Source organism: Colossoma macropomum, unplaced genomic scaffold (genome assembly GCF_904425465.1).
Source record: "Colossoma macropomum unplaced genomic scaffold, Colossoma_macropomum, whole genome shotgun sequence".
NCBI classification, from domain to species: domain Eukaryota; kingdom Metazoa; phylum Chordata; class Actinopteri; order Characiformes; family Serrasalmidae; genus Colossoma; species Colossoma macropomum.
This window is the reverse complement of record NW_023494785.1, coordinates 4,094,219-4,109,417: the sequence shown is the minus strand read 5'-3', so window position 1 is coordinate 4,109,417 and position 15,199 is coordinate 4,094,219.

The following is a 15,199-nucleotide window of genomic DNA, read 5'->3' as shown; positions in this document are numbered from 1 at the left end:
GGACCTCTACAGTTACACTGTGGGTATCACACATCATACATCATCCAGCATGAGGTCCTGATTATTTATTGCTTTGGCTGGTGGGCTTTGCCACGTCACTAAGAGCTACAGCTCTCAAACCTGAAGGCTGCATTTGTGGATTTGGCCAGTAAGTTAGGCCAGCAGCCTGTCACAAATTAACTAGTAGTGTATGGAGTGAGAGAAAAGAAGACATGTTTGCAATTGTTCTGTCAAAAACATGACCGTTACATGACTGAATGTATATTTATTAGCCTTTCTGTCACTAAACTGGTGGTTCCCAACCCAGTCCTGAAACATCTGCACAGATTAGTGTTAAATCCGCTCTACTCTAGGAACAAGACAGAGAACAACTGGACTAAACAACTGGTCTCAAACTGTTGGATGATAAAGTCAACAATGTCAATAATGAAAATATGTATGCATGGATTGTTGTTGTGCCATTTCTTAAAAAAAGCACTCTATAATGCTCTTTAATGTTCATATGATCATTCTGATAGATTGTAATACATTACAGGAAATGTAGGGGGCGACATGGCTTCTATTATTTCATTTAAAAGCACTGTGAGGGACTGTAATGTTCACATGATTCCTGTGGCCATTCTGACAGACTGTAATACACTACAGGAAGTGTAGGGGGCGATATGGCTTCTACTGTTTCATTTAAAAAGCTCTATAATGTTCATATGATCCACACAGTCACTCTGACAGACTGTAATACACTACAGGAAGTGTAGGGGGCGATATGGCTTCTACTGTTTCATTTAAAAAGTTTAAAAAGTTGTGAGGGCCATCCCAGAGAAGTAGGACAAATATGCTTGCTTGGAATCCTGGCCAAATACACCTGTGGTATCACCAAAGATTGAACTAGAACAACAATCTCTTGACAATAGGGCCAATGCTTAGATGGCAGCACCACTATTTTTGTCAAAGATTAAGATTGGGCATTGGCAGCAGCAAAGGAAGAGAAGCTAAAAACAAAATAGTCAGATTGAATTTACATGGAATCACAGTAAACACAGTACTGTGCAAAAGTCAGAGACCACACTTTATTTATTTTATTTTGAGTTACATCAGCCACCACATACAAGTTATTCATTTTTCAGCTTCAGGGAAAAAGTAAAAAAACTATTTATTTAACAGAAAATTAGACAAAAGCCTCAACATCTCAATATAATATAAAATTATTCAGTGTTCAGTGAGTCACTCTTTAACTTTATTACAGCTTCCATTCTTCTCAGGAGACTCACTTTCAGTTCCTCAAAGAATCTGCAGACACACCTCCAAAGTTCAGTCTTAGAAGCTGGTTGATCATTTTCTGAAGTAATCAAACCCATTCAGTGGTGTTGAGGTCTGGACTCTGGGGTGGTCAGTCCATCGTTCAGCTTCTTTGTTTGATGTGTCCGTCTCCTTTTCTCAGTGAGGTTCTTCTTGATCAGCTACACATCCTTTCAGACCCACAGCGCTGAGTCGTCTTCTCACAGTGGAAGGATGAACAGAAACACCTGTGGATGTTTTCAGATCTGAAGCAGCTTGATTTTCTCCTCTCTCTCAAAGATGAAAGCTTTAAGTGCTGTTTATCTGATGGGGGCAGTTCTGGTGTCTAACAGGTCTTCCAGGTGGTTGTTAGGAGGGCCATTTTCTCTGTAGCTTCTGATCATTTTTTGAACTCAAGTTTGGAAACTCCTGTCTTTTATTATAATCTAATTATAATCCAATTATAATAGTCTTATATCTCACCTCCTCAGGAGTATCTCCTGAAAAACGAATAACTTGTACCTAATGGGCATTTTAACTGGAAATTGCACAGTTCTATGTAGTTAAATTATGCAAATAATCCTTGGTTGCACCCCTCCAAAACACTTAGTCTTTTTTTCAATGCTCCAGTGACTCCTCTGTCTGAATAACGGTGATCTGGTTGATGTGCTATGCTGAACTCTCTTTGTAGGTGAAACTCTGATTTGTTTGATATGCTCTCCAGCACTGTGAAACTGTGTAAGAGTGAGATCAGCGAGATAAACTATAGAGAGCTCTTTTCTCTCTGTATGGACAAGAGCCTCTTGTCTTTGTCCTTGCTCTTGTTCTTTTTGAAAGCCACTGGTGCTTATCGCCTCCTTGGGCGGCTCTGCCCCTTGTTTACTCTTATACGCTGCAGAGGGCAGAAAGGAGAGGCACTTGGTCTCAGTCCAGCGAGCGCGGAGAGTGAGGCGGCCATCGGGCTAGCGATCACATTCTCAAGTGCCCACATATCATATCAGCGGTGCCCAGAGTGGCTCAATGTTGCAGCCATAGCAGTGCTAGAGTAACAGCTGGTGAACTGGTGGGCCATCTGGTGGGCTGACCATTCTCAAGTGCCCACATATCATCATATCAGCACTGCCCAGAGTGGCTCGGCGCCCCTAGTGATGCAGTTACGCAGGAGGCCTGGTGTAATGGCGACTTCTGCTGGGATTAATCAGCATTACATCTCATTAGAATGGCTGCATTCATGCAGCTGCACAAAGCTGTAGTGAACTAGAGAGGCTAACAGTGTGATGCAAAATGTTTGTCTCAGTTTAAAGAGACGCTTTGGCCAGAATTAGAAGTGTAACCATTGCTTCATCCGTTGTAAAAATTATCTTCATGCAACAGTGGTGCTGATGTAATCTCTAGTGTCAGATTTTCAGGTTCAAAGACAAGTTGTCTTTGTAGATGATGTATCTTGAAGGTGGAAGGAGCTTTGAAAAACTATTTATGGGGATTTTTTTTTTAATTTATCATTTACCTGAAAGGTAATAAAGGTAGAAAGGCAAAAAGCTTATGTTATTACCAAGAAGCCAAATACTTTATCACAGCTGTATAACTGTCGTAGCTGTAGCTTCAAAACCATTATAACAATGGACAAAACTGAGTACTCGAATAACAGAAATGCCTCTTTGTTTGATAAGCAGAAAATTTTCATAGGGGTTTGCAGATGGGGCTACTGAAAGTCTTGGGGTGGCTCACCAAAACCAAAAGGCATAACTGAATTTTAGGAATTCTATTATGCTGTTGTAGTGTGTGTGTGTGTAATATATATATATATATATATATATATATATATACATACATGCATACATACACATACACATACACACACACACACACACACACACACACACACACACACACACACACACAACAACAGCATAATATATATACACACACACACACACACAATCTAAACCGCTTATTCTCCTGTGTTGCGGGGGGTGCTAGATCCTATCTCAGCAGTCAATGGGCGGAAGGCAGGTACCACCTTGGGCAGGTCGCCAGTCTATCGCAGGGCAGACGTGTTGTAGTATATAGACTGGTTGAAAACTATGTCAATATGAGAGTTAAGGAATTGCATATTAATATACTTTGGTTTCTTTTTTACCGTTTGTTACTAATTGTCTAATGTGCATTTGGGCTGTCATAACTGGCCAGAAATGACGTTTGATTATTCCTTCTAAAAAAGGTTCAAACCATATAAATATGTATTTTTGTGCCTTATGTCCATGAGAGGGCAAACCAATACAAGAAGAGTAGTGCATCAGATTAATTCCCCCCTCAAATTTAAGATCCCCTTCATGAAGTCCCCCAGAGCCACATTCACTGAGAAGATATCAGCACCGAACAACACCAGCAACTATCGACGGTAAAAATGATCAAGAAGTGTGTAAATCTTTGTTTTGACGCCAATTGGATTATTAAATTGACATTTTTTCAGTGCTGCATGAATACGCGTACCCCGACCATGATTTATCAGGGGGAACGTGAATTTGAGGAGGAACTGAATTGGATGCATTTGGGTGCATATTTTTGTGCTCTCAGTTTGCTAGTAAAGGAATGCTTGGCTGACTGTAGCTTACATAGCTTGCATACAACTTTATCTTGAGTTTCCACAATTTTGCCGTCCACTGACTTTTAAGTGCTGACCTTTAAGTTCCAAATAGAGCTTTTTAGATCATAAGTCACTCTCTGTGGCCGAGTTGGGTTGTGAACTCTGTCATTGTTAAAACACAGTTGTTGTTGAATTATTCGCCTGTTTCAGCTGGACCTACATTTCATTTTAAATCATGAAGGTGACGTTGTGTCCAATATGACTATAATAAAGCAATTCTGCAAAGAAGAGTGGACAAACATTCCATCACAGTGATGTGAAAGACTGATCGCCAGCTGCTGCTAGAGGAGAGACAACCAGTCATGTATAGGGGGGTAGTTACTTTTTCACATGAGAGGTATAGGTGTTGCTTTTTTCCCTTTAAGGACTAACTTTTAAAAACAGTGTTCCCTCATGTTCTCCTTGACACATTGCATTTTGTATGAAGATCAGAAGCCATTTAGTGTGACGACATACAGTTCTGCTTGAAAGTTTGTGAACACTTTATCATTTTGGGAATTTCTACATAAATTTGACCTAAAATTATGGTGGGCTTTCTTGAGTACTACACTTTAGGTTCTGTCTCAACATTTCTATTGGATTAAGGTCTGAACTTTGACTCAGCCATTCCAAAATTCCCCATTTCTGCTTTTCCCTTTCTTTGCAGGCTGACTGGTGTTTTAGGGTTGTTGTTTTTCTGCAGGACCCACCTTCTGTTGAAGTTCATTTCGCAGATGGATGCTCTAACATTTTCCTGTAGAATTTCTTGATACAATTCAGAATTCATAGCTCCATCAAATGATGGTCATCTGTCCTGCTCCGATAGCAAGCAAACCAGCCCCAAACTTTGAGACGGCCACCATCATGTTTCACAGTCGGGATGAGACTCTTCTGGCGGACTGCAGTGTTCGATTTTGCCAGACATAGCGTCTCTGCATTTTTGTCTCCATTCATATAACATTGTTTCAGTAGTCTTCTGTATCATCTAGGTGGGCAGGCAGAAATATGCTTCCTGGAAAGTAGTGGCTTTCTCCATGCTATCATTTCACACACATCATTCTTGTTCAGTGTTTGCCTGATGTGAACTCATGAAGACTGACATTGGCAAGTGTAAGAGAGGCCTGCAGATCCTTAGATGTTACCCTGGGGTTGTTTGTGATCTCCCAGTATATTCTATGCCTTAGTCTTGCAGTCAATTTTGTTGGTTGACCACTCCAGGCAAGAGTAACAGTGGTGTCTAATTTCCTCCATTTGTAGACTTGACCATTGATGACCAGAAATAGTTTTGGAACCTCTTGGTCCTCTTTATCTATTGTTATGACTTAAGTGAGGATCTGATCATATTTTAGGTCACATTTATGTTGAAGGGAAGAGGAGAGCAAATACCTCTTTATGGCACTTGTAAATGTAATCTCAGTGGGACACAAATGGTACCCCAATCGTAGGATCACCCTCCTACTCTGTGTGTGTTGGCTAAACTGGAGCAGCAGCAGTTTTCCAAAGCATGCAAAATGCATTCCCTGGGTTCCTGTAAGAACTTCACCAAATATCAAACATCACATATCAAACCAACTACTTCTCCCACTCCTGAGCTGTTGAGCTAGTGGACAGACCTGGGTCAACCACAGCGGAATGAAAAGCTCCTTTTGCCCATGCCAGAGAGTCAGAGAGGGCCTGGTTGTCACACTTTACTTCTTCATTTACATTTGAATACCACCAGACATTCAGGGTCAATCATATTTTCTTGTTTTTTCCCCCTCAGCGAGTCTTTATGCTCTCTTGAAGGACTTTTCTGAGACGATCCGGTCTCTGACTCATGGAGACAGCCGGGAGATTTTCCCCTCAAGGTCAGAGGAGTCTCTATCGACTTTCCTATCAGATGGAATCATCCCTCATTGCTCTGAGGCTGCCACCGAAAAGATCTGTGGGCCGAGTGCCGAGTCCTTACAACACCTCGGAGCCGTCCAGTAAGAGCAGAGGGGCGGAATTCAGATGAAGTGATCCTGTCTTCGTCGTTGAAGGCAATCTGGACACTTCAGGGGGAAAATGACTAGCAAGGCTGCTGCCAGCGAGCCTTTCCTCACCCTTTTCAACTTTCAAGGGCAGAGCAGAAGCTCTCTTCTCTCTCTCTCTCTCTCTCTCTCTCTCTCTCTCTCTCTCTCTCTCTCTCTCTCTCTGACTGCTATCAGCAAAATAAGGGTTTATACAATCCTTGCATTCAAAAACCATAACAGTGGAGACACAGAGATGGGCTGTGAAATGCTAATGCCAAGAAAATCGCACAAAACTAACCTGTGCAACTACATGACACGATGATCAAACACCAGACAGGTTTGTCCTACAGTAAACGTGGAGTGCTAATGCTGTGTTTATGATATTAGCCACTAGGGGGAGATGTAATTGTGCTCCAACTACCACACACTCAAAAACTTTGGATGCTCTGCTGCATTGTGAGACGTTTTTCACCTCTAACCTACCGCAGAATGAAGCTGTGTGAAGTGTAGGCTAGTATGTGGAGCAGGTATGGATTGGTTTTGTCCATTTCACTTCACTCGAGCAGATGAAATACGTGGGTCAGCAAAAGGTGCAATCCATCCCATGGAACCTGCATGACAATCATTTCTAAAATCGCACCAGATGCACCTTCTCCCTCATCCTAACCACTCACACCATGACTCCCAGCTTGCTCCAAGCAGTAGCAAGTCTGGAGATCTTTAAAAGACGGGGTTACATGACACCTTAGGGGGCCTTCAGCAAGCAAGGGGTCTAGCTTAAAGTTATTGTTTTTCTAATTTATACACGTTTGCCCCCCTTACCCAAAATGCAGTTTGCTTTTGTACCGGAGTTATGAAGCTAATGAAGCTAATTAATGGAAGCCATTTAATGTAATCGCTTTCTGTGAGGGAGCTTTTAGAGGTGGACGTCTGGTTCCTATCACCACCACTGTGAACAGTTCTGACTCGGTAAGTTTTTCTCTAGAGCAGAGCGTTTCACACCAAACCACTCTGAATGACTCTGTTTACATCTGAACCATTTAATTGTGCAGAAAATGTGAAAAATAGATGTGATATCACATACATTCTTAAAAAAAAGATGGTTCTTCCAGGGGTTCCTTAGTAAAGAAAATGGTTCTATATAGAACCATGAACCCTCAAATAACCCTTTGCATGATTAAAGAGTTCTTTGAAAAGGGTTCTATAAAGCACCAAAATGTTTTGTTGTTACTGTTGTAACAAGCTCGACATCATAACAATTGTAGAACCCTTTTCTGGTGCTATACAGAACCCTTTTCGAAAAAGGTTCTATATACAACCATCTACAGCACATTATCCCTCAATCTGAAGAACCCTTTCATGATGCAAAGTATTTTTTGAGTGTTCATGGTTCTATAAGGAACCATTTTCTTTATTAAAGAACCGTAGAAGGACCATCATTATGGCTGTTTTTTGCCTTTGCTCGCAGCCCTGAATGTAAATCCCGCAGGATTTCACAAAGTTTATTTCACAGAGTAAAATTAAAGACCAGAGTGTTGATTTCACTGCTGACATTTAAACAGATTGCCAAGACAGATGCTAAGAGAAATTAAACTGATTTTTTCAAAATTTCTGCTTATTTCAGTGTTTGAGATGTAAACAGAGTCATCCAGAGTGGTTTGGTGTGAAATGGTTCACTGTAGAGAAACTTACAGACTCTGATGTCTTTACAGTGGTGGTGATAGGAACCAGGGGTCACAATGTCTACAACACTAATATAGACATTTTATTTACTATTAAAACCACCAGTGAACCTACACGAGTCTTCTGAGTTGAAAATAGTGACACATCTTAAATAAGTTTACTTTGTGCACTATTTTGCCTCAGCATAGTTCATGTATCTCTCCATCATGAATGAATGTTTTTAGGCCAAAATCTTCTCAAACTACCACAAAACAGCCATCAGTGAATTCATAACCATTTCATGTAATAACATCCTGTGAGGGAGCTTCTAGAGGTGGATGTCTGGTTCCTATCACCACCACTGTGAACAATACTGAGATCCACATCAAACCACTCAGTGACTTTTGTTTACATCTTAATGGCTCCATTGTGCAGAAATTTAGGGAAAAAATGTAGTTCAAATATAGTTTAAAATGCTGATTAGAGTGTGTAGCTTGAGGGGGGAGAAGCATTGACCAAAATTACCAAATTTTACAAGTTTTCCATCACCCATCCCAGCATCTCTGTTATAGTTATGTTGACAGGAATGGGCTTCCATGGTTTTTGTCTTGCAAGAGGTAATGCTTATTGTCACTACATGTAATGCGCTCTCTGTACACGTGACACATCTCCATGCTTAATTGGAGTATTTTTTGGGCTCATCAGTTCTGCCTCCATGGAAAATGTCAGGCTTGTTGTCCATTGGACACAGTTGATGAGCACCCTCTACTGTGAGCTCTGGCTTCACAAGGTGCTGGACTAGTTTAGAAATTTCTCACTCAGTTTGTCTGCTCCCTAACTACGTTCCCACCAACATTTAGCCCGAAATGTCTCACGTCTCGGATGTTCTCGTTACAAGATCACATCTGGACCCTCGAGAGAACTTTAAAGCTCGGTTAACAGTCATTAATTGAGGCTAAATGTTCAAATTGATACAGTGTAAATCAGCAAAATGTTTGGGTGTACACTAATAGGTGTGGTATCCATGTGTTTTTCTGTTTGTACCATGCTTTGAATTTAAGAAAAATCAAGGTGTGGTGGGGGGTGGGGGTGTGTCCTTTACACATTTACCTTCAATGAATTCTACTCCACCTACTGTTACAGATTGTAACAATGGAGCTATTTTTGACACAAAATTGTTCGTTTTATATGAGAAGCATTCAGTTTCTACAACATTGCTAATTGTAACTGGGGATGTCACTAAATATAACAGGAGCTAATGACTTCCCCCCCTGTGTAGTGCACTGAGAGTCACATGGACTTCCATGATTGAGATTCAGGCCAGGAATGAAAGCGGGAAATGCTTTCACTGGGCGAATTAAGTGATCACAGAAGTGAGTGATTACTTTTGGCTGAACATTATTGTTTATGATGGGATGTGTTGTAGTTATTGCAGTGGTGCTCTCAGCTGGGGCTGTTTGGTGCCTCTGAACTGTGCTGTTGTTTTCTCCTCTTTGTTGCTGATGTAGAAACTGCTCTGTTTTTCTAGCTGCTCTTTGATTGAACTGATGTCTCTGCTGGCTTTACCTGCTCAGATCGGTTTTGTTGTGGTTCTCTGGGTTGGACTGGATGCTGGGCCTTTAATGTGCTCCTCAGAAACGGCTGCTGTAGCTGAGGTGAGGCTGAATTAGGGCTGTCAGAATAAGCTTTGGCCTCGGAATGGTCGTCAAATTCAAAGAAAATAATGAATGAATGACATACTGAATGACGAAAATGTCCGTTTGAATATTTAAAGCCTCTGCTGTTGCTCCTAGTGTGTTTCAGTACATGTAGGTACTAACAAGATCAAAACCAAGGACTAGCAAGCAGAGGGAATAACCATTTCTGACCATAAACAAACAAAACAACAATTAATTTTGGATTTAATTGGAGTTGTATGGGGTTTTACACACTATGGGGATATTTTCAAACTTCTGATAGGCTTTTAGTAGCTCAGTCGTTCTGAATGAGTCGACATATTTACTTTTTCAACTGAATAACGCTGATGGGCAAAAATACGTCCTTGTGTGCGATAACTGAATGATCTGCTTCAAACGGCAGACCAAAGCCCTGTCTGGACAGGATTAGTTTTACATGAGGAGGTGGGGTAATGTCATTTTTATTGCCGTTTCTCAGTGAAGTGCCATGTCAGCCATTTTTGTGCGCTCCTATGTCAGTAAAGATTCCTGTACCTTTCACCTTCTACAAAACAAGCCATAGAAATAACCTTAATTTATATTACTCTTGTGCAAAAATGCTCTCATTTTGTGTGGAAAAGGAGTTTATCTTGTGTTCTCTGTGGCTAAAATCATGCAGATATGTACTGTCCTCCTCAACTGTACAACTCAGGACATCAAAACATGAAATAACTATAGAAAAACAGTTTGATTTTATGCAGTGATGTTGACTATTGGCTTTGAATTCTGAAGCTAGTGACAACAGCTTCATAACAGCTAAAATGCATTGGAGTAAAGGCGGAGCGTAAATCGAGTAGCCGCTCAAATCCCTGTCATTTATGTCAAGATTTGTTATCCTGTGCAGTCATAAACAATACAGACGTCCTGTGGTAAACTGACATTACCCCACTTCCCCATGGAAAACTAATCCCATCTGAATAGTGCTTAAGGTAGTGAAGTTGCATGGCTGGGCTGTGACACAGCTACTGCAGCTGCCTTCGCTCAGCGCAGCCACTCTCTTTAGCTCATAGTGATGGTGGGATATGGCTGATGTGAGGACTGTATGGACATCAGAATAGACCTCTGCACCTTTTTAAAGCTTCCATCTCGTCACAAGTTGTTTATAGAAGACATGCAATAACCACAGAATATCCGAACAGTACTGAAAACCTGGCTCAAATAGCTCAAATCAGATTCACTCATTTCTGAGGGCACCAATGATTTTGTGCACCTGCCATTCTGTGAACAAAATGCTTGGGGTCAAAAAAAATGAGGAAAAAAATCCTCACATCTATGATAATGCTAATTCCAGCTAGCACCCCTATGGGTGTTTTAAATGTAGGTTAGCCCTAAGTTAATCCTGGTGCACATTCACCTTTTTTGGCTGTTCTAGATTAAATGTACATTTAAAGCCTGTAAAAGACATTCTGTAGGTTTTATTTAAAGACTGTAAACGATTGAAGATTGTAACATTAGCATGTTGTAGCGATATGGGGCTCTCTGAAGAAACTAAGTGGAGTCAGGAGTCTGGTCCATTGTCTACGTTTGCAGGTGATACAACATTGTTGGCACTGGTATCTAATGATGATGAAACAGCATACAGGGTTGGAGCCCTAGTTGAAGGGAGCAGGGTGAAAAACTTAAGCCTGAATATTGGAAAAACTAGGGAGTTGGTTTTTGACTTCAGGAGACAGAGATGGGACCTGCTGCCTCTGACCATCAATGGTGGGGAGGTGGGGAGGGTTGCCTCCTTTAAAGTTCCTGGGGACAACCATCAGCTCATCTCTTAAGTGGGAGAACAACACTGGTGTCTTGTTGGGAAAACTCATCAAAGGCTTTTCTATATAAGACAGATTAAGAAATTTGGTGTGACTAGAGATGGTATGATATGCTCTTATAGAGCTGTTGTGGAAAGTGTGTTGACCTTCTCCATCTGTGTCTGGGATGGTGGAACAACAGCGTATGAGAGAGAGCAGCTAGAGAAAGTGGTGCGTACTGCCTCCAAAATCATGGGTTGCAAACTTCCATCTGTTGCTTCTATTTACAGCAAAAGGATGGAGAAGAAAGCATTAAAAATCTCTGCAGTCAGTTCACACCCAGCACAGCACCTTTTTAAAAAGCTCCCTTCCGGCAAAAGGTTTCAAAGCATCTTATGTAGAACATCTCAGTTCAGTAGCAGTACCTGCCTTTCGACTATCAGACTTTTGAACTCCACAATCTTTACCTTGTTTATTTTAATTTGCCAATGTTTGTCATTTTTATTGAGATTGTATACACTATATTGCCAGAAGTATTCGCTCACCCATCCAAATCATTGAATTCAGGTGTTCCAATCACTTCCATGGCCACAGGTGTATAAAACCAAGCACCTAGGCCTGCAGACTGCTTCTACAAACATTAGTGAAAGAATGGGTCGCTCTCAGGAGCTCAGTGAACTCCAGCGTGGTACCATGATCGGATGCGACCTGTGAAACAAGTCCAGTCGTGAAATTTTCATCACTACTAAATATTCCACAGTCAACTGTCAGTGGTATTATAACAAAGTGGAAGCGATTGGGAACGACAGCAACTCAGCCACGAAGTGGTCGGCCACGTGAAATGACAGAGCGGGGTCAGCGGACGCTGAGGCGCATAGTGCGCAGAGGTCACCAACTTTCTGCAGAGTCAATCGCTACAGACCTCCAAACTTCATGTGGCCTTCAGATTAGCTCAAGAACAGCGTAGAGAGCTTCATGGAATGAGTTTCCATGGCCGAGCAGCTGCATCCAAGCCTTACATCACCAAGCACAATGCAAAGTGTCGAATGCGGTGGTGTAAAGGTATGGGGTTGTTTTTCAGGAGTTGGGCTTGGCCCCTTAGTTCCAGTGAAAGGAACTCTTAATGCTTCAGCACCAAGAGATTCTGGAAAATTTCATGCTCCCAACTTTGTGGGAACAGTTTGGGGACGGCCCCTTCCTGTTCCAGCATGACTGCGCACCAGTGCACAAAGCAAGGTCCATAAAGACATGGATGAGCTGGTTTGGTGTGGAAGAACTTGACTGGCCTGCACAGAGTCCTGACCTCAACCCGATAGAACACCTTTGGGATGAATTAGAGCGGAGACTGCGAGCCAGGACTTCTTGTCCAACATCAGTGTCTGACCTCACAAATGCGCTTCTGGAAGAATGGTCAAAAATTCCCATAAACACTCCTAAACTTGTGGAAAGCCTTCCCAGAAGAGCTGAAGCTGTTATAGCTGCAAAGGGTGGGCCGACATCATATTAAACCCTATGGATTAAGAATGGGATGTCACTCAAGTTCATATGCGTGTGAAGGCAGACGAGCCAATACTTTTGGCAATATAGTGTATGTTTTTTGTCATTCCTCTCAGTCAATTACAGACTGATATGGCAATTAAGTATTAAAACTGAAAATTGAAACTCCGCTTTAATCACAACTCATAACCTTGGACACCCAAGGTGAAACACACAGCACACCGACTAGCTCAGGCTCTACTGTCCCGGCTAGACTACCAAAGCGAATACACTGGTCGTACCTAGCCCTGCAGAATAGAAGTCTGTGAAAAGAACTTCATGAGCATTTCTATTAACAAGATAGTAAACTTAACTTGAACACATATTTAAACTAGATAAACAGGATGTGCTTTGGCGCCACATGTATCAGTTTAGCGGTGACTCTTTCAGTTAAGAGTGCTGCTGCTGCCGCTGCTGCTACCATGGTTCTAATTCAGTGATGTAGAACATCCAGAAGGCCTAGAGTGGCTTTTTTTGAGGTAATATTGGTATTATAGCTTAAATAAACGCAATCAGAGAGTCGACCACTGAATAATGCAGCCATGCTTACTGAACAGCACCCTACAGCATATTTAAACATGTAGTGTAGCTGATATGCAGAAGCACTCAGGAGCAGAGAGTAGATCAGTGCACGCATTAGGAAAGAAAAATGCAACATAAACATAAAACTGTTAATGCAAATGCAGAAATAAAAGGCAAGATGATGAGAAACCAACACGTCCAGTGAAATTACTGCACACTTTAAAAAACAAAACAAGAACCTGACAGTGACCTGAGGCCAACTGCTCTCCACACTCGCCAAAGTCCAATAAAACTTTCATACATTTCTCTCCACAAAATAAACATCTTTTTGCCTCGTGCTGCTTCAGCTCCGTCCCTCATGGCTCTGTAGCTTCTCAAGCGCTAAATGATGCTGTTTGCTTTTCTTCTTGTCTTTTGAACAAACCAGTTTTTAAACTGCTGTCCAAAAAAAGAAAAACCTGAGTCTCCAAAATTGTAACTTCACAGGAGAAGGCAAAAACGTCCTTTACTTTTAATGTAAGTCAAGGCAAAGAGACTGTATTCCTAGTCATTTTGCATCTGTTTCTGTGTCTACCTTCATTACAAAATTTTGAAGGATGACTGCTGTGCTCAAATTATGAAGTAAAATGAATATATTTATTAAGAACGTGTAAACACACTCACTGTTTATGATAGTTTTGAAAAGATTTTGGTCTAAAGTGTATTTTCAAATCCATTCATGGTGGAGAGGTACATGCAGGGCATTGTGAGGCAAAATAATCCCCAAGGCAAAATGTATTTTTTCAGATTTCTCACTATTTTTCCATCATTAACATTACATAAGCTCCCTACCTTGCGTGTTTAAGATGGTAGTAACTTCAGGCTCCTGCAGATGACGTTGCACGAGGATGATCGGGCTATAAACACCTGCAGGCTGTGTGACGGGATTCATAGATTGAGAAGAGGTGGTACAGTGCAGTGAATGTCTCATTCAATGTGTGGAAAATGGGGCACAAAGCAGATGTTAATGATAGGCAAAAAGGAGTGACTGCATTTGGGCTGAAGGCCACGGTGTGAAGGAAGTAGTTGAATTTGCAGGTGTATCGAAGCGTACGGTCATACGGGTCGACCAGCAGTGGCAAAAGTCCCAGTCTACAGGAAATTCCCATCAGAATGGTAGCTGAAAGACAAAACTGACAGACAGCGATCACCGGCGTCTTTCATGGCTTTTAAAAGAAAATCTCTTTGCTTCCAGGTAAGAATGCTTTTAGAAGTCAATGCAGGTTCTTCACGACCAATTTCTGAAAGAACTCTCCTCAGGAAACTGCATGCCATGAACATATGGAGCAGAGTGGCATGCAAGAGTCATTTGCTCACTTCTGCTCACAAAGTTGCCCAGTTACAGTGGGTGAAGATGCTCAAGAATTGGACTGTTCATGACTGGAAACATGTTATCTGGTCAGATGCATCTCGTTCCTGCCTGTTTGCGAATGACGCTTGGTGTCGTGTTCATCGTAGACCTCAGGAAGCCTTCAGTGAGGACTGTGTGCAGGTGTGGTTCAAGCTGGAGGAGCTCTGTGATGTTCTGGGGCTGTTTTAAATATGCAGAAATGGGTTCTTTGGTTGAGGTGACAGTAAATTTAAACCACATTGCCAACATTGAGCTGCTGGACAACCAGATTTTGCCTTTTGGTCATCATCTTACTGATGAACATTACATTCCTATCCCTGTACTCCAAGATGACAGTCCTCGCGTTCACAGGGCTGTAGATGTGACTGATTGGCATGATGAACATTCAGGAGCATTCACACATCTGGATTGACCCACAAAACCCCCAGATTTCAATACTTTTGAAAATCTGTGGGACAACCTGGAACAACGAGTAAGACGCCAGGGAAGGCTCCACGAAATCTGGCTGAACTGCGCAATTATTTGAGGCAAGAGTGGCTGAACATTGATGTTGCCTACATCCAGAAACTTGTCCAGTCCAGGCCAAATAGAATCGTGGAGGTATTTCCTGCTATTAGGTACATTTAAGTCACAGGTGACTCAATTTTTGGCCAGTGAGTTTTCGAAAAGTAAATAAAATGTCTATATTAGTGTTGTAGACATTGAGACCCCTGGTTCCCATCACCACCACTGTAAAGAAATCT